General features: G+C 41.3%; 1 protein-coding gene across 1 annotated transcript in view; it reads left to right on the forward strand.

Moving 5' to 3' along the window:
- Positions 1-24,981, forward strand: part of LOC129697235 (zeta-sarcoglycan) — an 877,180-nt gene that overhangs the window by 208,824 nt on the left and 643,375 nt on the right. The window lies entirely within an intron of this gene.

The following is a 24,981-nucleotide window of genomic DNA, read 5'->3' on the forward strand; positions in this document are numbered from 1 at the left end:
ACCAGTATTCAAGGTTCCTAAGAACTTTATAGACTGACAGCAATATTATTAGTTACATAAAATCTGGTTAGAAGGAATCACTACGAACCTTCTCCAGATGGTTATATGGGTCTGGCATATACAGGAGTGCACATTGACATTGAGTCTCACTCCACTATACCTCAGCAGCAGGGATGGACCACATCCTAGCTGTTGCAGGATAGTCAAACTATTGATCTGTCCAAATATTCAGAATAAACCTATTGCCAGATCAGGGGTATTTGCCAACTCTATGTTAGGTATGGTTCATACTTCCTCCAGGTTAAGGGAGGTTACTATTGCCACTATTATTCATTAATAGCATCAACATGTCTATTTCTATGTCATGTCTGAATGTATTCTTAATGTTCACTCATCATTGACCTACTGATGCAATGTATGATGCCTGGACTCGGTTCCACGGCATGAAATCACAGAGCTTTAAAATCTTCACGTAGTCACTCACGTGTCTCCAAAGTAAAATAGTAAGATTAAACTAGAACTTACCAGTTTGAAGTTTGATCTTTATTTTCTGAGCAGTAACGTTGAGGGATTACATGCCATCCGCTCCCAGCCCTCTATCATAAAGTTCAACTGGTATTATGGTTCTCTTATCTTACTATGTTCAGTTCAACAACTGTTTTCGGTGATTTCACACCGTTGCTTTGAAGATTGACACGCATGCGTACTGGACGGGGTCTTCACGTAATCCCTCAACGTCACTCCTCATAAAATAAAGATCAAACTTTAAACTGGTAAGTTCTCGTTTAATCTTACTATTACTTGCCACAGCTTAAGAGACCCTTAAATGCAATGATACATCGATAATTTATAATAATCAGAAAATACAAGAAATTAGTAAATATAATACTAGGTGACCATAATAGTGCAATATCTAAAGTCTATAGTTCACTTCAATCATAGACACAGTGCAAAGAAGATTATAATTGCTGCGGCTAGTGTTATGCAGAGTTCAAGAGCCTGACGATTGCTAGGAAGAAGTAGTTCAGGATTGTTTCTTGCAAATATTTGTAAACTGCAGCAAAGTATTAAATGTAATAAGCCATCAAAGTTATATGTGTGCTCAGGAATCTGTCCTAGTCCTGTTGCAATCATTGAAAAGGCAGGCATGATGATTGCAGGCCTTATGGTTCCAACTAGATTAATGTCCATGGTGATGAAGTGGGGAATGGTGGGCTGAGAATGCATTGGAAGCCAGCAATCAGAGCCTGCAGAATACTGTTGGGATTGGGGAGAAGGGGGAAGCAGAGTGTGCATTGGATTGCAGTTTATCTTGCGTGTCTATTACTAAAATACATTATATCCAATGGTCTGACAATCATCAATAAAGCAAAAAGCAATTTCTGAAAATTATGTGATTTTCCTTCAAAAGGTGATCCTTATGGAAAAGTAAATAAAGCAGTCTCAGAATAGAATGGCAAAATTGGATAGGTTTAGAACCTAAGGGAAGAAAATTTGTTTTGAATCTTATTCCTAGCCTGCAGAAAAGTAGGCAAAACTCTGTGCCAGTGTAGCTTGCATTTCCTTTGGAGGAAGGTGGAAGGTGAACAGAACACACAAAAAAAGCTGAGAAAATGAACTGCTGTGTTACTTTTTAGTTTAGTTTACCTTTGTTTAATGTCACATGTACTGAGGAACAGTAAAAAGCTTTTATGTTTGTCAGGAACACTTGCCTCTCTGGCTCTTCTGTCTCTCTGGTTATCAGCAGAACAGGCGCATGCTTCTCAGACTTGTCCTTGCGAATACTTGGGTGGGGTTGGAATGACAGTCCACCAGCCAAATTTGGTGTGTTTGTGTGGGATGGGGTTTGGTAGATGGCAAAGTATATTTGCAAAGAAGTTGAAAATTCCCTTACCTGACTGTTATGACAATGGTGTAGGAAGGAACTGCAGATGCTGGTTTAAAACGAAGATAGACACAAAATGCTGGAGTAACTCAGCGGGGCAGGCAGCATGGTTTTGACAATGGTTCACTTTCTAATTATATCAGGAACGGGTTATGTAGGGAAGGACTGTGATGTGTGAAAAATCAGATGGGCATAGACTATACCCCTAAAGTATCCAACCCCTCCCTCCTGTGTCCCTCCCCCTCCCAAGTGCACACCTGTTTCTCCCATCATCCTGCCCCTTCCCCCCACCCCCACCGTTGTCACGTATTCCCACCCGTCTGCCAATTAAATCCCCCCTCACCTTATTTTAAAGTGAAGGGGAAAAGATTTAATAGGAATCTGAGGGGTAACCTTTTTCACACAAAGTGTGGTGGATGTATGGAACAAGCTGCCAGAGGAAGTAGTTGAGGCAGGGATATCCCAACATTTAAGAAGCAGTTAGACAGGAACATGGATAGGGCAGGTTTGGTGGGATATGGACCAAATGCTGGCAGGTGGGAGTAGTGTAATTGGGACATGTTGGCCAGTGTGGGCAGGTTGTGACAAAGGGCCCGTTTCCACACTGTATCATTCTATGACACCTGTATTCACATATCACTTGCTTAGTGATACCTCATCCCATCTCTCTTTCAAAGCTTTCTTACCCTTACTACAATCACTCTGAAGTAGAGACCCCACCTAAAATATTGCCTGTTCATTCCCTCCTCAAATGCTGCCTGACCCACTGAGTTCTTCCAGCACTTTGTGTTTTGTTTACGATTCCAGCATCTCCTTGTATCTTCATTGTTTAATGTATTTAATGTGGTTAGTGTGGAAGGTGGATTTGAACAAACATGACTTCCTGACAAATGTAGAGGCCAAACCCTTCATTCCACCCGGGTATTGACCTCAGAAAATCATCCCTATCATTAAAACTTGCAGAATTTTAAAGTCAGGTTTAAAGAGCTATTTTGTCATTGTAACAATATGGAAGAAAATACATTTTCAATGTTTGATAAACTTCAAAAGTGGATCCTCCTGTGAAAAAATCATTTAGATGTTCCTCTAATGAGATTTTGGTAATGAAACTTTAGGTACTTAAGTCCTTCCAAGTGAAATTGTAGCCCATTAAGTCTGGTTGTTTTGTTTGGTGATGCATGGATCCATATCTTCAATAAAACGTTCTGCAAATTAGTGAGTGCAGATAAACCACTTATCCCATTATCCCACTATCTTCGTTTATTTCATTATCTTGGCACTAATCCTATTTTTTTGTTTGTTGAATTTAATGGAAGATCTTCAGCCACCACATACAATATGGGTGGTAGAGTTTACGTGTTGTTCCAAATTTTGTGGTTAATTTTACTTTAAATGAGTAAGACTGTATGGTCTATTGCTTTGCTATTTAATAACCTCTGCTCGTGTAGCATCCTGAACATTGGCTTGAGCATGGATATGCTACAAGAATACCGGATTCTCGGCATTGAACTCCAATGAGCCACAGTGAAAAAGTCGTTTTAATTCTAATGTGTTTTCACAGCATCCAAATTCCCTATTGTTTCAACGTTAGTTCTGGCTGCTCAGCAAATGAGTATGGAAGAAAAGGAAGATTTAATTTTAAAGCTGCCTAACACTAATCAACAATTGGAATTCATGCATTTAAACTGAGACGTTTAGCCTTGGGTACATTGCATCATTAGATAGTTTACGATGTTAAATGTGTGACCTAATTATAAATAGAAACAGAAAATGTCGGAAATCCTCTGAAAGGTTATTGCCCTGAAACCTTAACATGCTTTCTAAGCTGATGCTTGACCCAATGAGCATTTTCTGTTTTCAGTGCAGATTTCCGGCAGCTCGAGTATTTTCCTTTTGTGATTTATGATTGCAAGCTGTGATTGTACAATATTACATCTAATCCTACAATACAACGGTGATTAAAAATCCAAATATATTTTGTTGGCTGGTAAGTACTTCAGGCAATTTGGCAAAGGTCCTTTCTGAACATAAAATCTCTTTTCTTTAAAAGCATGATTAATCTATCCACTGACTGAACATAACTCCATAGATATTTTTCTTTGTCATCTGATAGTCAGCAAACTCTGCAGTTTTGTTATGGACTTGTCTGCATGCAAGAAACCTTTGCCAGAGGGTGGCAGATACAATAGTAGCACTTGAGAGGCTATTAGAGAGGCACACGGATATTCAGGGAATGGAGGGGTGTAGATCTCATGTAGGTAGAGAAAATAGTTAACCTGGCATCATGTTCCACAACACAGTCATTGTCGTTCCTGTGCCGTTCCATTATACCTTTATTTAGATTTGATCGGGCACTTCAATGGTTCCTAACTGTCATGCATGCACTGCACAGTGAAATTATTTTTGCATAGATCACACATGCATGAGTCACCATACTATGGTGCCATTTACAAAAAAGTCCAAAGTTTGGTCCACATGCTTGATGTACGGGAGCGGTTCCCCATCCAGGGAAGCCCCAGGCTGCTGCAGAGTCTCCTCCGTCCCCCACAAACAGCTCGGCCCACGAACCGACGTCCCGCTCCTCGCCCGGTTGCCTTTGTGTCTTGGGCGTGCCTTCTGCAGCTGAACTTTAAGATGCTGGAGGCAATAACCCAGTCCTACTGTAAATAAGCTCTTCTAAGCTTCCCTCAGTCTAGTTCAGTCAAAAAAGCACTGTCAAGCACTGGAACAACTAATCTTTATTTTTGGATAGCACAACAAATTCCCCTATACGATACCTAAACCACCGCGGCTTTGATCCTTGTGTGTGCCTGGCCAACCCCTTCAGCCTCATGCAAGCAGACACACTCCAAAAGGTCACGCAATCCCAAGCGCTCTTCCAGATGATCGACAAAGGACCGCGTGGGGGCTGCCTTTTATAGGTCCCCGAACCTTGAGGGGCCGAACTACAGAGGGGTGGTATATTTACATTCCAATCAAACATATTAATGACAACATTATTGACAGTTACACAGACCAATAAAATAATCCTCCTTACATTGTTGCAGGAATAGCTTCTAGAGGAAGCTAACTTAACTTTAATAATGCAACATTTACCTTGGAATCCAAACAAACCTGCCAGGGGCTCAACACTTTGGCCAATCAACAAACAGCAGGGTAACCGTCTAGCAACATTATTTACAATATATACAATGCATTTGCAGTAATCCAATGACATCAATGCATTTTACACTTCCTTGGAGGTCCTCTGCAGAAATCACATTCATTCTGTCAATTAAAGCTGCAACACTGATCTGGGCCCTAGACTTACTGGTACCATTCAGAAGCTTGTCTTATTTCTGCAGATCACATCAGACTTGACCAAAATGGCCTAACAATACATAAGTCCTTACTAAATGTTGGTGCTATGACTACTCAGTTTTAGCCAGGATTAACACAACCGGCCCACTCCTTGTATCTGTCATCGCCGGTGGTCCCTTCTCCTCAGCTCTGCCATCTTCGGGTGCATGCTTGGCAGCCTCTGAGCTTCCCCTGCAGGCCGTGGCCTGCTGAGCCTTTCTTCACGGCAGCGAGCCAGGCCTGGGGAATTGTGGGATGTGGGTAAATTTGAAAGTTGGGGGTGAGCAGCTTAGGGTTGATTGGGATGTAGATCAGTCAGGACCCAAAAACTACTTTGTACAGCATAGTCTGCTTCCAGAACTCTGTTCCAATAAAATCTGATCAAATTAAATGTTGAATGCAGAGTACAATGCACATTCCCTCCAATATTACACATTTAGCACTGTTGACCAGGTGCATGTTTTTTATCTGGGAATTCATTACCAGATTTTACATCTTCAATTTCCCTTAAACTCAGTTCAGTTTTGTTTATTGTCATGTATACCAAGGTACAGTGAAAAGCATTTGTTGTGGGCTATCCAGTCAGCAGAACGACAATACATGATTACAATCGATCCATTTACAGTGTATAGATACATGATAAGAGAATAACGTTTAATGCAAGGTAAAGCCAGCAAAGTTCTTTTTTTTTAATTTTATTTTTATTAGAAGTATGGTAAGTTACAATAATACATAACACATATGTCTTAATACATTTTTTGTACCGCTTCATTTTTTGAGCTTTAAAAAAAAGATAGAAGTAAAGGAAGTAAGGAAAGTGCGCAAGAGTCGTGAAGGTGCAGGAGAGTGTTGGGAAAAGAAAGCCCCTTAGAAAAGAAGTTAGAGAAGGAAGTAAAGAAAGAAAGTAGACCCTAGAAAAGAAGGAAAAAGAAAGGAGAAACAATCGCTCTATTATAACATTAAACTCCGCAGAAAGGGGACTACCAACCAAGTCTGTCTTTGTTGTTTTGCCCCCCGTTGCCAGATCCTGGTACCTTTTATTTATTTATTTATTTATTTATCTATTTATTTATTTATTTTTTTTTAATTACTATTGCACCTTATGCTTGTAATAGTTCCAAAAACGTAGACCACGTATTTTGGAAGTGGTCTGCTTTGCCTGCTAAGAGGAATCTCATCTCTTCCAGATATAGTGTTTCAAACATATTTGATACCCACATTTTTATTGTTGGTGTAGGCGCATTTTTCCAGAATTTAAGTATAAGCTTTTTTCCCATTATTAGCCCGTAATTGAGTAAATTCTTCTGAAACACGTTTAGTTCAGATTTACCTTACGATATTCCAAAAATGATCCATTCTGGTTTTGGTACCAGTTTTATTTTAATTAATTTTGTAAAGATGTCAAATATTTCATTCCAGAATTTTTGGATTTTTGTACAAAAAACAAAAGAATGCGCTATGGTAGCTTCTTGACACAGGCATTTATCACAGATGGGTGAGACATTAGGGAAGAGTTTATTTATTTTAGTTTTTGAATAATATAGTCTATAGTTTTGAATTAGATGAGAGTATGTCGTACGTTGATCGAACATTTATGCACCTGTAGTAAGTGATTATCCCAGCTCTCTTTTGAAATTTTTATAGCTAATTCATGTTCCCAGTCTCTTCTAATTCCATCAGTTGTGGGTATTTCTATGTTTAAGATGATGTTATATAAGTACGATATTAGATTCGCTGATTCCGCCTTTGTTTTCATTGCTTCATCCAGGAAGTCTGTAGGCATATTATGATAGTCTTTTGTGTTTTTTTTCAGATAATCACGAATTTGAAGTATTTAAAATATTGATTATTTTTCAAATTATATTTCAGTTGTAGTTATTGAAATGATAGTAATTTCCCAATTCATACAGATCTCTGAGCATTTTGATTCCCATTCTTTCCCATTGTATAAATGATTTGTCTATAATTGATGGTTTAAACGATGGATTATTAACTATTGGTATTAAAAGAGATAGGTTTCTTAATTTTAGATTCTGTTTTATTTGTTTCCATGTTCTAATTGTGCTATGTATAATTGGATTTTTATTATAATTTTTGTTATTCAGATGTATTGGTGAGAGCAGAGTCGCTCCTATATTACACGGAGAGCTGTCCTCTCTTTCCATTACAATCCAGTCCACCTGCTGGGCAGAATTGTTCAGCAGGTGAATCATATTTTTAACATTTACTGCCCAATTATAGTACAGGTGCACAACCTTTTATCCGGTGTTCCGGAAACCGAAAAACTCCGAAAACCGGCCATTTTTTCCAGATGTCGTCTGCGCACCAAAACTCGCGTTTGGCGATTGGTATTAAAAAGAGATAGGTTTCTTAATTTTAGATTCTGTTTTATTTGTTTCCATGTTCTAATTGTGCTATGTATAATTGGATTTTTATTATAATTTTTGTTATTCAGATGTATTGGTGAGAGGAGAGTCGCTCCTATATTACACGGAGAGCAGTCCTCTCTTTCCATTACAATCCAGTCCACCTGCTGGGCAGAATTGTTCAGCAGGTGAATCATATTTTTAACATTTACTGCCCAATTATAGTACATAAAGTTAGGGAGCGCTAGACCACCCAACTCTTTTTGTTTATTAAGGTGTGCTATTTGTATTCTATGGGATTTATAATCCCATATAAAATTTGTAATGTCTGAGTCCAATTTTTTGAAAAACATTTTTGGGAGATATATAGGTATTGATTGAAATAGGTATAGGATTTGTGGTAAAAAGATCATTTTTATAGCGTTTATTCTGCATATTAGGGACATTGGAAGTATTTTCCAGAATTTAATCAAATTATTTAGTTTCTTAAGTAAGGGATTATAATTGGCTTTAAACATATCATGGTAGTTTCTAGTAATTTCAATTCCCAAATATTTGAATTTTTCTGTGGCTATTTTAAAGGGGAATTTCCGGAGGTGTGTTGAGTCTTTTGATTTTATCGACATAATTTCACTTTTGTTCCAGTTTATTCTATATCCTGAGAAGGATCCAAAGTCTTCAATTAAATTTAATATGTTTGGTATACTAATTTGTGGTTTTGTGATGTACAATAGTACATCGTCGGCGTATAAAGATATTATGTTATTTGAGTATTTTGTATTATAACCATAAATATCCGGGTGTGTTCTTATTTTTTCAGCAAGGGGTTCAATTACCAAAGCAAATAACAGCGGTGATAGTGAACATCCTTGTCTATTGCACCTTGATAATTCAAATTTTGTGGATAGTATATTATTAGTTAGTATTCTAGCCGTGGGTTTGTTATATAATAATTTTATCCATGCGATGAAGTTCTCTCCCATTTGGAATTTTTGCAATACTTTAATCATATAATCCCATTCTACTTGATCAAATGCTTTTTCTGCGTCCAATGACGCTTGGTCATGAGATTCATGTGAGTGCATTATGTTAAGCAACTGTCTCAGATTATTGAATGAGTGTCTCTTAGGTATAAATCCTGTTTGATCCTCATTTATCAATCTACTAACATACTTGCTTAGTCTTCTGGCTAGTGTTTTCGCTATTATTTTTTGATCCGTATTTAACAAAGCAATAGCTCTATATGATCCTGGTTCTTCTATATTTTTATCTTTTTAAGTATTAATGTGATCGTTGATTCTGCTAATGTTTCAGGTAAGCTTTGCTCTTTAAAAGCATATGTATACATTTTCTGTAAGCGTGGAGTAACTATGTCGTAAAAGGATTTATAGAATTCATTACTGAATCTGTCTGGTCCTGGTGTTTTACCGTTCTTAAGTGTGTTTATTGTGTCTTCTATCTCCTTAGAAGTAATTTGTGCTCCCAGTTCCTCTTGTTCCCTCAATTCTAATTGAGGGAGGTTACAATTATTCGGAAATTCTGAAACATTATTATTGTCTATTGACGTTTTAGATGTGTATAGATTCTGGTAAAATTGAGCAAATCTTTTATTGATATCCTTGGGTAGTGTTAATAATTCACCTCAATCTGATTTAATCTTTAGTATTGCATTCTCTTTTTCTCGTTTTTTCAATTGGCGTGCTAGAAGTTTGTGGGGTTTGTCCACAAATTCGAAATGTTCTTGTTTTGTAATTTGAAATAGTGTTATAACTTTCTCTGACAATAATTTGTTTAGCTTGAATTTCAACAGTATAATTTTATTATGTTTATCCATAGTTGGATTTTTAGCATTATCTGTCTCTAATTGTTTTATTTGTTCTTCTAAATCCAATCCAATCCAATCCAACTTTATTTGTTAAGCACTTTAAAACAGCCAATGTTGATCTAAGTGCTGTACAGAAGAATAAACAAGACATCATAAACAGACACCATAACAGCTCATATGAGGTGCAAAAATCACATATGAAATACAACAATAAATTAAAAGACATAAAACATGAGTATAAATAATAGCCACGGAATAAAAGCAATCAAAAATTAAGAAATTAAATCAAGTAAATAAATAAAGTCGACATCTTACTGGGTATCAAAGGCCATGGAGAAGAGATGGGTTTTAAGAAGTGATTTAAAAACAGACAGAGAAGAGGCCTGTTTAATGTGTAGAGGCAGATCGTTCCATAATTTGGGTGCCGACACAGCAAAGGCACGGTCCCCTCTGAGCTTCAGCTTAGTTTTAGGCCCACTCAGGAGCAGCTGATTATCTGACCTGAGAGAGCGGGCAGGTGTATAAGTGTGTAGAAGCTCAGATAGGTAGGGCGGGGCAAGACCATTTAGGGATTTAAAAGCAAATAAAATAATTTAAAAATGGATCTTGTTCTTTGTTATTTCTTATTCTTTTTATTTTGAAAAGCTTGAAATGAAATAATGACTCCTCTAATAAATGCTTTGAAGGATTCCCATAATAGCGTGGGGGATATATCTGGTGTATCATTTATCTCAAAAAATAGGTCCATCTGTTTTTTTTAGATATATACTCCCTTGTGGGTCTTTTAAAATTTGCGAGTTAAACCTCCAGTACAATTTATTCATAGACATTCCTTCTAATTTTAAAACCAAAGTTAACGGAGAGAGATCGCATTGATGTGGTATTTAGGGTTCATAGCATGCGGAATTAGTTTTGTATCCACTAGGAAATAGTCTATACGTGAGTATGTTTTGTGTACCGTTGAATAAAACGAATAATCCCTTCCCGTCGGGTTTGCAATCCTCCATACATCTGCTATATTTGTGCTTTTTATATATGTATGTAAGAGTTCACTGGTTTTAGATTTCATATTACCTCTTTGTTTTTGCATCGATTTATCTAGATAAGGGTCTAAAACACAGCTGAAGTCTCCTCCAATTATAACATTTTGATAATTAAATTCTGCAATTATATTCAAAATGTTATTGAAAAATTGAGGATTATCAAAATTGGGCGCATAAATGTTTACCAACGTAATTGGCGTAGTATTGATCTCTCCTGTTACTATAAGGTATCTCCCTTCCTTATCTGATAAAATATTCTTTGATTTAAATGGTATTCCTTTACGAATAATGATTGCAGTGCCTCTAGATTTGGAAGTGAATGAAGAGTGAAATGTTTGGCCTATCCAGTTCGCCCTCAGTCTCGTCTGATCTTGATGTTTAAGATGTGTTTCTTGTAGAAACGAAATGTCCGTGTTGTATGATTTCAACTGAGCTAGTATCTTGCCCCTTTTAATAGGTTCATTAATACCCCTTATATTCCAGCTACATAGTATGATTCCTCCCATTTTCTTTTGATTGTCGTCATGCATTTTTACCAATTTTAATGACCTTATTTATTGCGGTGCATTCATACCTCAGGACTCTGGTTATTTGGGGGGCGTTTATATTATAGACTTCTTCTATAGACAAGAGTCTCGCCGCCCACCGGAAGCACCTTATTAATTCTCCCCGTTAGTTCTTCGTGCAAACCCTCAACTTTTTTTTGCAGAGCGCCAATGCCCTCAAGAATTTTTTGATTACCGATATTAATGGTTTGCATGTTTTCCATCATTTTTAAGTTTCCAGATTCAATGTCATTTCTCAAATCTCTTACCGAGTTCTTTATCTCCTCCATTTCGGTTTTCTCTTTTGTGGCCGCCTCAGTCTTGGATCGTGTAGACATTCAAGCCAGCAAAGTTCGATCAAGGATTATCCTCGGGTCACCAATTAAGTAGATAGTAGTTCAGCACTACTATCTACCTCATTGGCAACCCTCGGACTAGTCTTGATTGGACTTTGATCGGACCCCTCAAATAGGTGGGATAGACAACTGCATCTTTTAAAGATAAAATGGTTTGGGAATATGATTTTAAAATAAACTATTTGCAATTCACCATTATTATTTATTTTTGGGCATCTCTGATGGCTTTAAAAAAAAAAAAAATTGTGGAAATGTAAAATAAATGATTGAAGATTGGTCACTTGTAATAGGATGTGTCCAGCTATTTTGTTTCCAAAGAGGTCTGATACACTTGTTTCAGCCTGTATTATTGAAGATGAAAGTTCTGCCCAAAGACTTGAAGCAATGGAAGATAAAGGCTAATGGTGAAATGGTGGAATAGTTGGCACTGACATAATCAGCCACCCTCCCTACAAACATCTGTGTTTTGTGATCCTATTTCCCATTGTCAAAAGGGAATGAGGTGAAGCTTTGGGAATATGATTCTAAAATAAACTATTTGCAATTCACTATTATTATTTCTTTTTGGGGCATCTTTTCAATGATTTGAAACTCAGCATGTCAGCACAACACAGAATATTTAGCTGGATAAGTAGTTTATTCTTTGAGATACAGCATGGAAACATGACCTTTAGCATGTTAAGTGTACAATGACCATTGATAACCAGTTCACACTAGTTCCATGTTCTCCCACTTTCTCATCCACTCCTGACACATTTGGTGCAATTTTCTATGGGCCCATTAACCTAGAGAGGCCCATTAACCTCCATACCTGCACATCTTTGGGGTATGCGAAGAAACTGGGATGCCAAGTGGAAACCCCTCAGTTATAAGGAGAATGTGCAAACTCCACACAATAGCCCCCAAGAACAGGGTCAAACCTGGGTCTCTTACATTGTGAGGCAGCAGCTCTACCAGCTACACCACTGTGTTGCCCTAACACAGTTCTATGCGTGCACTGAGTGTGTCCAAATTTACATCCAAAACAGTAACTGAGGTTCAAGCTAAGGCATAAATTATCAGATCTGATTGCAATTTCATGATATCAGTCCCAGATTATTGAACTGTCTGGTCACCTCAACTGTCTGTCTACCTCTAACTCATTGCTATTTGCCAAACACACTGTCTGCCAAGGCCTGCTGGATCCCCCGGTTGCTAACCATTTAACTCCCCTTCCCATTTCCAAACTGATTTTTCCATTGTTGGTTTCCCTGATAGGCATAGTGGTGCTGTTGCTAGCTGCCTCTGCCTTCAGTCCGGTATCTTTTTTTTTTTTGTTATGTTTGAAGAGCGTTTTTTTTGTTTTGTTTTGCCTTCATGTGGGGGAAGAGGGTACGGTAAGGGGGACACCGTCCTTCAGTCGCCCCCCCCCCCCCCCCCCCAGCTTACCTACTGGATTGGTGTGGCCTTTCTTGCCAGGACCGACCAGAGCTCCAGCAGCAGCAGCGCGGGCAGCGTTGGATACATTGCGGGGCGGGCGATGCCTTACCGGGGATCGCCGTTTGTAGCTCCGGAGTGCTGGGCCTGCTGCACCGACATCGCAGAGCTGCGGTTCGCGGAGCTCCCAACGTGGGCGGCACTGACCAACATCGCGGAGTCCTGCGACTCCGCCCGGCTCGGCCTGTGGACTTCGGGAGCCGCAGACTCCGGTGGGGGTTCCAACGTTCCCGGCGAGAGGGCCTGAGCATTGGGCCACCCGTGGCGGCGACTGCGGGTGCTCGGGAGACCCCGACCACGGGTGAACATCGGGGAAGATCGGCGCGGAGACTGGCTGATCTATAGTACCTTCCTCAACTTTGGTGCCACTGTGGGGTTATGTTGTGTCGTGGACTTCTGTGTTTGTGCTTTTTTTAAATATTCTTTATTTATTTATTATTTATTTTTATGTTACTTAACTGTAAGGAAAATCCATTTTGTCGTCTCTTATGAGATAATAACAATAAATTGAAATAAATAAATTGAAATATATAAATTGCTCTCTATTTTAATTCCTCTTCCTATAATAACCTTTCAGTCCTCGAGTTCATCCAATGCCAGAGTGAGGCCACATGCAAACTGGACACGTGACAAAAAACTGAACTGGAGGGTAATGCCCTTGGCCCACTTAGGAAACCTGAACGGAAACCTCTGGAGACTGTGCGTCCCACCCAAGGTTTCCGTGCTGTTCCCGGAGGTTCCCAGAGGTTTTTGTTAGTCTCCCTAATGGTCAAAAGTGTTTTCCGCTTCTTCTATGTTCCGGCGATTATTTAAAAAAATTCAAAACCGGCCGCGACTAAAAATAGGTTGCCGTTTTAAAAATCGGTAATTGTTTAGTCGAAGCCAGTTGCGATGCTAGTTGCAGGTGGTTGCCGGAGGTTGCAGGTGGTTGCCGGAGCCTTGAAAGGGGGGGAAGATTTAATGAGAATCTGAGGGGTAACATTTTCACACAGAGGATGGTGGGTGAATGGAACGAGCTGCCAGAGGAGGTAGCTGCAGCAATTTAAGAAACATTTATACAGGTACATGGATATGACAGGTTTAGTAGGATATGGGCCAAATGCAGGTAGGTGGGACTAGTGTAAATGCGACATGTTGGCTGGTGTGGGCGAGTTATGCTGAAGGGCTTGTTTCCACACTTTATCACTCTATAGCTATCTAAAAACCCTCCCCTTCCTTCTTCCCACATATACCCCCCTCCTCCATATTCTTTGCCTCCTACCACCCTTTCTCTCCTGTGCCCCAACTGAACTTGAACCTATTTCTCCCCTCCCACAACCCTTCCACCTATATTCCTTCCTCAAGCTTCACAATTTGCATCTCTTCTACCCTTCTGTCTTTTTCTCTATGGCCTTTGTCCAACTATCTGCCTATCAAATAACCTTCCTCACTTGCTTTGGCCTGTACCCTGCCAGGCTTCATCCTGCCCCTCCTCTCTTCCAGCTTTCTCCCCGTCCCCCTTCTCCTCCAATCAGTCTGAAGAAGGGTCCCAAACTGAAATGTCACCAATCCATGTTCTCCTGCAATGCAGCCTGACCTACTGAGCTACTCCAGCACACTGTGTTGTATTTTGTAAACCAGCATCTGCAGTTCCTTGTTTCTGGATAGTCACAGTTTTTTCTGAAAGATGGAAATACTGGAGAACATGGGTTTAATGTGACAGGGGAAACAACCAAATACCAGAGAACATGGGTTTAATGTGACAGGGGAGAAATGTAAGAGGTTTGCGAGGCAGGTTTTATTTATACAGAGAGTTGAAGGTGTGTGAAATTCATTACCAAGGGAGGTGGTGGAAGCAGGAATTACAGCAATATTTAAGAGGCATATAGTCAGACACATGAACAGGCTGGGAGTTGAGGCGCACAAATCTAGTACAGTCCAATGCACAGATTAAATTGCCATCCTGTCAGTGCAGACATTGCGGGCCAAAGTTTCTGTTCCTGTGCTGTATTAGAAATATAGAACTTCGAGCCCCAGTACCCCGTTCCTGCTTTTCCCCCATATCCCTTGGTTCCCTTAGTCCTAAGAGCTAAATCTAAAGGCCCTGAGCCACGATGCGAGTTTACCCAAACTTTAAAAAAAAATCAAACTCGTGGTAATGGCCCTGTCCCACGATCCGAGTTCATTCCAAGAGTTCTCCCGAGTTTGCCCTGATTCGAACTCGGAGATTCACGGTAATGGCCGCTCGTCAGTATTCGGAGCTCTCGTGGACATTTTTCAACATGTTGAAAAATCTTCATGAGTCTTCCCGAGCTTGCCTGCCGTTAGCGTTAGGAGCCGCTAAGAGACGTCCCCGAGCTCCGACATACCCGCCACATTCATTCTCCGTGCTTACCACGAGTTTGATTTTTTAAAACTCGGGAGAGCTCTTGGAATGAACTCGTACCATGGGACAGGGCCATAAGTACGTAGAATGTACGTCGTGGGTACTCCGGAGCTCGTGGATGTCTCGTAGCGGCTCATAATGCTGACGCAGGTACACGGGAAATGCGGAAACGCGTGAAGTTTTTTCAACAGTGTGAAAAATTTCCAAGAGTAAAATAATACTCGTGATGAAGTACCACGAGTTTGATTTTTTTTTTAACTCGGGAGAGCTCAGATTGGTAAACTCGCTGTTGACAACTTCCAGTGAACTGGCCTCCACAGCCTTCTGTGGCATAGAATTCCACAGATTCACAACTCTTTGGGTGAAGAAGTTTTTCCTCATATCAGTCCTAAATGGCCTGCCCCTTAATCTTCAACTGTGACCCCTGGTTCTGGACTCCCCCAACATCGGGAACATTTTTCCTGCATCTAGTCTGTCCAATCCTTTAAGAATTTTATATGTTTCTATAAGATGCCCTCTCATCCTCTAATCTGCCTTTCTGTTCTTTTTACCAAAGTGGATAACCTCACTTTTATCCACATTATACTACATCTGTCATGCATCTGCCCACTCACCCAACCAATCCAAGTCACCCTGCAGCCTCATAGCATCCTCCTCGCAGGTCACTCTGCCACCCAGCTTCGTGTCATCTGCAAATTTAATTCCCTCATCTAAATCGTTAATATATATTGTAAATAACTGGGATCCCAGTACCGAGCCTTGTGGCACCCACTAGTCACTGCCTGCCATTCTGAAAGGGACCCATTAGTCCCTACTCTATGTTTCCTGTCTGACAAAGAATCTTTTATCCATGTCAATACCCTGCCCCCAATACCATGTGCTCTAATTTTGCATTTTGATCTCTTGTGTAGGACCTTGTCAAAGGCTTTTTGAAAGTATATTGTTCTATGTTCTTATATTAGGCCTGATATTTTCCATATATATATATATATATTATTAAATCTCTGATCCTGACCGCTTTTGGCCCACTGTCCTGCGATTTCAGACAGAACATCGCCACATACGGTCGGCATTTTTGGCCACCTTGCTCAGAGCCACTCCGCCTTACGGATGCGGAGGATTTTTCCCATCAATGAAAACTCAGAGAGATATTAATGTTTTAAAATAATTCACCATTCCCTCTGCTGCCCCTGCTGGAGGGAGGGGGAGGGACTATAAAACCAGGAAGTGGTGTGCCTCACTCAATCTCTGCAAGATGGATGAAGCCAAGGTCACGTCTCTCTGAGCTCTGAATAACACTGAACAAATGTCTACACAACTGTGAGTACCCTTAATGTGGTTTGAAAATGAAAATATGGTTTGATTGAAGTAAAAAGGTACTGCCTGCAAATAGTTGTTTGGGTGTTTTGGCTTGAAGTTGAAAGGCACTACTTACTGCAAATCGTGGCTTGGGAGCTTTGGTTTAAAGTTGAAAGGCACTACTTACTGCAAATGGTGGCGGGTGATTTGCTTGCAGTTGAAAGGCACTACTTACTGAACATGGTGGCTTGAGTCCTTTGGCTTGATGTTGAAAGGCACTACTTACTGCAAATGGTGGCGGGTGATTCGGCTTGAAGTTGAAAGGCACTTACTGCAAATGGTGGCTTGGGTGCTTTGACTTGAAGTTGAATTGAACTATTTACTGCAAACGGTGGCTTGTGAGCTTTGGTTTAAAGTTGAAAGGCACTACTTACTGCAAATGGTGGCTTGGGAGCTATGGCTTGAAGTTGAAAGGCACTACTTACTGAAAATGGTGGCGGGTGATTTGCTTGAAGTTGAAAGGCACTACTTTCTGCACATGGTGGCTTGAGTCCTTTGGCTTGAAGTTGAAAGGCACTAACTGCAAATGGCGGGTGATTTGGCTTGAAGTTGAAAGGCACTTACTGCAAATGGTGGCTTGGGTGCTTTGGCTTGAAGTTGAAAGGCACTTATTACTGCAAATGGTGGCATGAAGTTGAAAGGCACTACTTGCTGCAAATGGTGGCTTGGGTGCTTTGGATTACAGTTGAAAGGCACTTCTTACTGCAAATGGTGGCTTGGGTGCTTTGGCTTGAAGTTGAATTGAACTACTTACTGCAAATGGTGGCTTGGGTGATTTGGCTTGAAGTTTAAAAAAAAACACCATTCTATCTGCTGCACCTGCTGGAGGGAGGGGGAGGGACTATAAAACCAGGAAGTGGTGTGCCTCACTCAGTGTCTGCAAGATGGATGAAGCCAAGGGTCACGTCTCTATGAGCTCTGAATAATAATGAACACATGTGTACACAACTGTGAGTACCCTTAATGTGGTTTGAAAATGAAAATATGGCTTGTTTGAAGAAAAAAAGGCACTGCCTGCAAATGGTTATTTGGGTGCTTTGGCTTGAAGTTGAAAGGCACTACTTACCGCAAATGGTGGCTTGGGAACTTTGGTTTAAAGTTCAAAGGCACTACTTACTGCAAATAGTGGCGGGTGCTTTGTTTGAAATTGAAAGGCACTACTTATTGCAAATGATGGCTTGGGTGCTCTGGCTTGAAGTTGAAAGTCACTACTTACTGCAAATTGTGGCGGGTTTGATGATATGGTATGAAGCTGCATTTGAATTTGGTGTCCTTCGACCCTGCTTGAAGTGGAATGAAACTGCCCTTGAATTTGGTGGCCTTGCACCCTGCTGAAAGTGGTATGAAACTGCACTTGAATTTGGTGGCCATGGATCCAGAATGAGGTGGTATGAAGCTGCACTTGAATTCGGTGGCCTTGCACCCTGCTTGAAGTGGTTGGATACTGCACTTGAATTCGGTGGCCTTGTACCCTGCTCATAGTGGTAAGAAACTGCACTTGAATTTGGTGGCCTTGCACCCTGCTTGAAATGGTAGGAACATGGATTTGAATTTGGTGGCGTTGCACCCTGCTTGAAGTGGAATTTCAAGGAATATTCATAAGTCAACTGCCAGCCCACCAGACGTGAGTTAGCTGCCAGCAGATCAGGCTTGAGGGACTGAGCTGCCACCCCAAGAACCCATACCAGCACTCCAGAAAGCACCCCCCCCCCACTGGCCACCAATATTGGAATTGGTGGAGAGGTGGAATATTGTGTCGGGGGACCAGCCCTCCCATGTGAACATGGGACCCAACTGAGGAAAACATAATGTAGAAATGTTTCATTTCCTCATTCAGAACTCACAGTCGTATAATGCACATTTCAGGCTATTACTTTTCCTGGAATAAATTTTAGATTGCAATTGGACCATTAGAATTGGACTAGACCATATCAACTGTTTATCTCCATACATTGAGATTTAATTGTTCCATAAATATTTGTGTTTTCTTCTAGTACCAGGCATTTGTACTGTTTTTTATTAATTCTTAGGTTGTGGGGTTCACTGGCAAAGTGCAGATAGTTCAAAGCACACCGAGAATATGGCAATGTGTGATGGTTGTAGCTTGAATTGCTGAAGACTGTTGTAAAGATCTTACTTGCGTATTTTAGAGTACCATTTGATGCTGCAAAATGGTACCATTGCGAACCACAGCTTGGTCAAAAATCAACCCAGACTCAAAGTGCTGGAAAAACTGAGCGGGTCGGGCAGCTTCTCGGAAGGGAATGGACAGACTATGATTCATGTCTTAAGGTCATAAGTGATCGGAGCAGAATTAGGCTGCTTGACCCATCAAGTCTATTCCGCCATTCAATCATGCCTGATCTATCTCTCCCTCCTAACCCCATTCTCCTGCCTTCTCCAGACAATCCCTACATTCATAATAATCGGGTCAGGACTCTTCTTCCAGTACTTTGTATTTTGCTCAGGATCCCAACGCCTGCACTTTCTTGTGTCTCTGAAAATCAGTCATGTCAGTTACATTTTGGCCACATTCCCTTCCCTGAACTTACATAGAATATAGAACAGTACATCACAGTACAGGCCTGTCAGCCCACAATGTCCATGCCAAACATGATGCCGTTAAACTAATTTCTTCTGCCTGCACATGATTCATATCTCTACATATCCATGTCCATGTGAATGGGGGTTTGTGTTTATGGTAAATGTTTTTAATTGGTGCAGTTATTTCTCTCCAAATTATTTTTTAAATTCATATTTTCAGCTGCCATGGTGGAATCTGATCTTATCTTCCAAGAATTATTGATCTGGTTTCATTATTACTCTTCTAGTATTAACTTGTGGTGTCATCAACTCATCTAATGACATCAGCGTGCAAAACAATTTGCATCTGAACATATTTGGGTTTCTGCCATATAGTTATAATTATTTGGATCAGGAATTGATATATATTCTTTTTGAATGTCAACTTGGTCATGATTTGCTGCGTTTGTGCCAGCGTGTGACATAAGCCATGGGCCAAACGCAGGCAAGTGGTACTAGTGTAGATGGGGTATATTGGTCGGTGTGGACAATTTGGGCCGAAGGGCCTGTTTCCACACTGTATGAGTCTATGTATCTAAGCCAATAGCTTTACGAATGTCTCAGCTTATTGAGCATCAATAATTCTGCTATGATACATCTATGTGAATCTTCACTTTCTAATCATGTTGCAATGGTTTCCTATTGCAATCGGATGCTGATCAATGTGATTTAATCCCGCATTTTATCTTTGATGAGGCTAGTGTTAAGCATATAGTTAGCAAATCTCAACAGTCCTAAACGGCTATTAAAAACATGTTTGTGGTTTACCACTGTTCTACCACTATTAAAGTGGGAGATTATGAGGGGCCTAGCTGAACCTCTAGCTCTATGTTTGTCTTGAGACAGTTTTACAAATTTCAAGCTCCTTGCCAATTTCATGGTTCTATTCATTATTTCAGCACAAGGCGATTCCTCATGGTAATTCCTCAGAGGCTAAGCCAGTTTATCTGATGGTCAGAAAAATCAATGCATCATGACAGTAATCTTCCTCTTTATTTACACTATTTGCAAGTCAATAAATGCAGTGTGCTGTCACTTTATGCCACTTGATAGTTTATTATTCATGTGCATTTATTATTGACAGTTTCTCACAGTTAGCAGGTTGTGGATTTGTCCCACTTCAGTACATCAATATGAAAGCTTGGTCCTTACCCTCAACAACTTTTCCTTTGATTCCTCCCATTTCCTACAAATCCAAGGAGTAGCTATGGGCACGCGCATGAGCCCCAGCTATGCTTGCCTCTTTGGAGGGTACGTCGAACAATCCTTGTTCGAGGCGTACCGTGGCCCTATCCCCGAACTCTACCTCCGCTACATTGACAACTGCATTGGTGCTACCTCCGGCACCCATGCAGAATTCACTGACTTCATCCATTTCACCACTAACTTTCTCCCTACCGTTTCTGTACCTCACTATCTCCATTGCAGCTAGCAGACTACTGACTGAAATCTACTGCAAACCAACTGACTCCCATGGCTATCTGGACTACACTTCTTCCCACTCGGCTTTCTGTAAGGACTCCATCCCCTACTCCCAATTCCTCCGTCTACCCCACATCTGCACCCAGGATGAGGTGTTCCAAACCAGGGCATCAGAGATATCCTCATTCGTTAAGGAACAGGGGTTCCCCTCTTCGAATATAGATGAGGCTCTCACCAGGGTCTCATCTGTGTCCCTAGCTCTGCTCTCAATCCCCATCCACCCACTCGTAACATGGACAGGGTCCCCCTTGTCCTCGCCTTCCACCCCACCAGCCGTCACATACAACAGATAATCCTCCAACATTTTCGCCATCTCCAATGTGATCCCATCACTGGCCACAGCTTCCCATCTCCCCCCCTTTCGGCTTTCCACAGAGACCACTCCCTCCATAACTCCCTGGTCAATTTGTCCCTTCCCACCCAAACCACCCCCTCCCCTGGTACTTTCCCTTGCAACCGCAAGAAATGCTACACCTGTCACTTTACCTCCCCCCTTGACTCCATCCAAGGACCCAAGCAGTCTTTCCAGGTGAGACAGAGGTTCACCTGCACCTTCTCCAACCTCATCTATTGCATTTGCTGCTCTCGGTGTCAGCTGCTCTTCGTCAGTGAGCAGCTGACATCTCCGCTGGGTTCGCATTAACCAACTGATCTCCTGGTGGCCCAGCACTTCAACTCCCCCTCCCACCTTTCTGTCCTGGGCCTCCTCCATGGCCAGAGTGAGTCCCACCGCTAATTGAAGGAGCAGCACCTCATATTTCGCTTGGGCGGTTTACACCACAGCGGTATGAACATTGACTTCTCCAATTTCAGGTAGTCCTTGCTTTCTCCCTCCTTCCCCTCCACTTCCCAGCTCTCCCACAGCCTACTGTCTCCACATCTTCCTGTCTTCTTCCCCCCCCCCCCCCCCCCCCCCCCCCCCCCGCCCTCCCCACCTCCACTTCAGTCTGAAGAAGGGTCTCATCACCTATTCCTTCGGTCCATAGATGCTGCCTCACCCACTGAGTTTTTCCAGCATTTTGCCTATCTTTTTATTTTTCAGTGAGTTTGTTGTTTTCGCTAGTACCCTTATTCTCTTTCAAACATCCCAATTGAAATGATTACTCCATAATCAACTTTCACACACAGATCAATAAACTGCTATAACTTCAGCATAAAACCAAGGAGCAATTTGGAGTACTTTTTATTTGCACAGTAGAGTACCTCTGCTGTCTCACAGTGCCAGAGACCCTGGTTCGATCCTGACCTTTGGTGTTATCTGTGTGGGGTTGAATGAATGAATATTTCATTGTTACATATGACAAGTTATGGGGCTTTCTCACGGGGCGACTTGACGCAAGATGTAACCAGAGTGAAGTGGTTGTGGTCTAGCACAATATCACGATATAACGGGGGGTAGATAAAGAGTTCCCACGGGTACTCGGCATTTCTGTTATTTGTGCGAGTGACTTGTCCGTCTCCCGAGCTTTCCCGTTAAATCTTGAATGAATATTGTGAACTGTGAAGTGTTGTTAAATCATCACGTGGCACAAATGATGTCACTTTTTTTTCCACACACTATAAATATCCTCCCTTGGTTGAATTGGCTCATTTGGAGACATGCCTGTACTAAGTAGTTTCGAGTACAGGATGGTGGTGTTTTTCATTGACGCGCTGTATGCAGCAGCCCTCTATGTGAATCGAGGACGCTTGCGTGAAGGCAGAAGGGTGAGATTAATTAAAAAGAGAATTAAGAGGAAGTCTCACTGGGTGAAGCCCATCTTTCAACGGAGACCTCTATTTGGACAATATGATTCATGATTCCAACTTCAAACACAGAGCGTGTAAAAGCTGTCTGCGACTTTTTTACTTTGCAGCTGCAGGGCACAGACACACTTATAAGAGAAGTTTAAGTTAACTGCAAAAACAGCACTTTTACATCAATAGCAATGTATGTTTTTAAATCATGGATAACATTAAATGGTTTTCCTGTTGATGTACTAATATATCGTTATATATACTCACATGAGCACCCGGGATACTCCGCAGCCTTCGTCTCCAGCAGGTTCCGTTTTTTCTCCCTGTTTCTGTAATCCTCTCTGGATTTATCGTAAAGAATTTTGTTGAATTGGTACCATTCTACAAGTTCACCCTCTTGTTCCCTGGTGAAGTTATATGGCCTTACCTTCTGCCATCTTCCCTTTATATACGCGTCTGTTGAGGCTATTCCTACAACGGCTACTGGGGAGGCAATCTGAAATCCACCTTGCTCACCCTCTCCCTGCTCCAAGGAGTCCACAGGCAGTGTTATCTGTGGCATCTCCTGTTGCCTCTCCACCTGTCTCTCTTGCTGCGTCTCCTCCTCATTCTCCTGCATGGCAAAAACCTTTCTGACATGCTTTACCTCCTTTCTTTGAGCTTTTCTGGGACACATCTCTGCAAGTGTTCCAGTGAAAAAGATTTTCCAACAATGACAATGAGGTGGGACGTCCTCGATGGACACATGTCCCATTGGCGATATTGAGACCACCTTTTTTACTCACCTTCTGTCCCCTCTGTCCAGCTTCCGGGTTCACCGTTCGCAGGAGTTCCCATGGTAAACGCAAGAGTTATTACGGATATCGCACTGGCCACCACATCCATATAATGTTTCAATGTTCAACCACAAGTGTACAAGTCACTCTTGGAGAAATTCAAGCTTGCTTGAATTTTCTCCCGAGTCAACAAGTTATACGAGTACCTGCCGTTAGTGCCACAGTGGTCCACGAATGCCGTACGGTTATCGTACGAGGTTCCCACGATGTTCAACTCTGGTTACCTCTTGCGTCAAGTCGCCCCGTGAGAAAGCCCCATTACAGTGAATTCCTTTACTTGCATACCCAAGGCATGCAATAGTCACCACATAAAGGGCGCCGACAACTGAGATTATTACTCTATAATCAACTTTCACAAAGACAAATGAAACTTCTATAACATCAGCATAAAAGCAGAGAGCAATTTGGATTACTTTTTATATGCACAGTAGCGCACTGGTAGAGTACCTCTGCTGCCTCACTGTGCCAGAGACCCAGGTTCGATCCAGCCTTTGCATGTTTCCCTGTGATCGTATGAGTTTCCTCCGTGTGCTTTGGTTTCCTCCCACATTCCAGAGGCATGCAGGTTTGTAGGTTAAATGACCTCCATAAATTTCCATTAATGTGTGATGAGTGGGTGAGAAAGTGGGATAACATAGAACTAGTGTGAATGGTGTTGTTGATGGTCAGCATGGATTTGATGGGCCGAAGGGCATGTTTCCTTTGCTGTATCTTGAAACTGAGCTAAAAGGAACTGAACTACACTTGGTTGTCTCGTCAGTGCATCACAAAGCTGGCATCTTGTAAAGGATGTTTATGGGGGTGGAAGCATGACAATAATTTTACCTGCTGGTGGATTTTGGCAGTAAATTGCTGGCTTCTATTAATTTTAATCTGCCTGCAGCTGTGTGGGGTCATAGCCACTTTAACTGCTAAGCATCATTGACTTTCTCCTACCCTCCCACACACTCCCACTGACCCCACAGAGTCAACGTTGCCTGAAGAATAGACAGAGAATGGCAGGAAGATACTGCTGACCTCCAGATGCAGTTACGCTGTGAGGCAGGAGCTTCTTTCCCTGCAAGGTATCAATAATAGATTTTAGCAGAGTGAAACGTTTTGAAATAGTTGCCTCATAATAAGATTCATTGTCTGCCTGACTCCATTATGCAGAGAGCTTTTGGAAAAGGAAAGTTTTGCAACAGTGAATCACTGAGGCGGAAATAAATTTATCTTTAAAAGACCAAAGTGGAGAAATGTATTAAGCAGAGGAGTGTATGACTGTTTTGAAAAGAAACAGGCAGCCTAATCTGGTTTATCATTACTGGGCACTTCCTTCAAACTTGTGTTAGTCTAATCTCTCAGGAGAGACAAACAAACAAAAAAAACCCCCACAATTTATTGTCCCCCTTTTTCATTATTTTTTCTGTCCATCTTCCTTCAGTAATCAATTTAGATCACATTGATTGAGTATAGAAGTTGGAGGGGGGAGGGGGGGGGGGTCGTGTTGCAGTTATTTGAAACATTGGTGAGGTCACATTTAGAATAATGTGTTCAGTATTGCGCAGCATGTCATAGAAATGGTGTTGCCAAACTGGAAAGTGTGCAGAGAAGATTTATGAGGATGTTGCCAGGATTCAAGGGCCTGAGCTGCAGAGAACGGATGAACGGGCTAGAACTCTATTACTTGGAGCACAAGGGGTGATCTTAAAGAAGTGTACAACATTTTGAGAGGAATAGTATGAGTAAATTCAGAGCGTCTTTCCCAGAGTAGGGGCATCAAGAACCAGAGTGCATAGGTTAAA

This window comes from Leucoraja erinacea, chromosome 1 (assembly GCF_028641065.1).
Source record: "Leucoraja erinacea ecotype New England chromosome 1, Leri_hhj_1, whole genome shotgun sequence".
Taxonomy (NCBI): Eukaryota; Metazoa; Chordata; class Chondrichthyes; order Rajiformes; family Rajidae; genus Leucoraja; species Leucoraja erinaceus.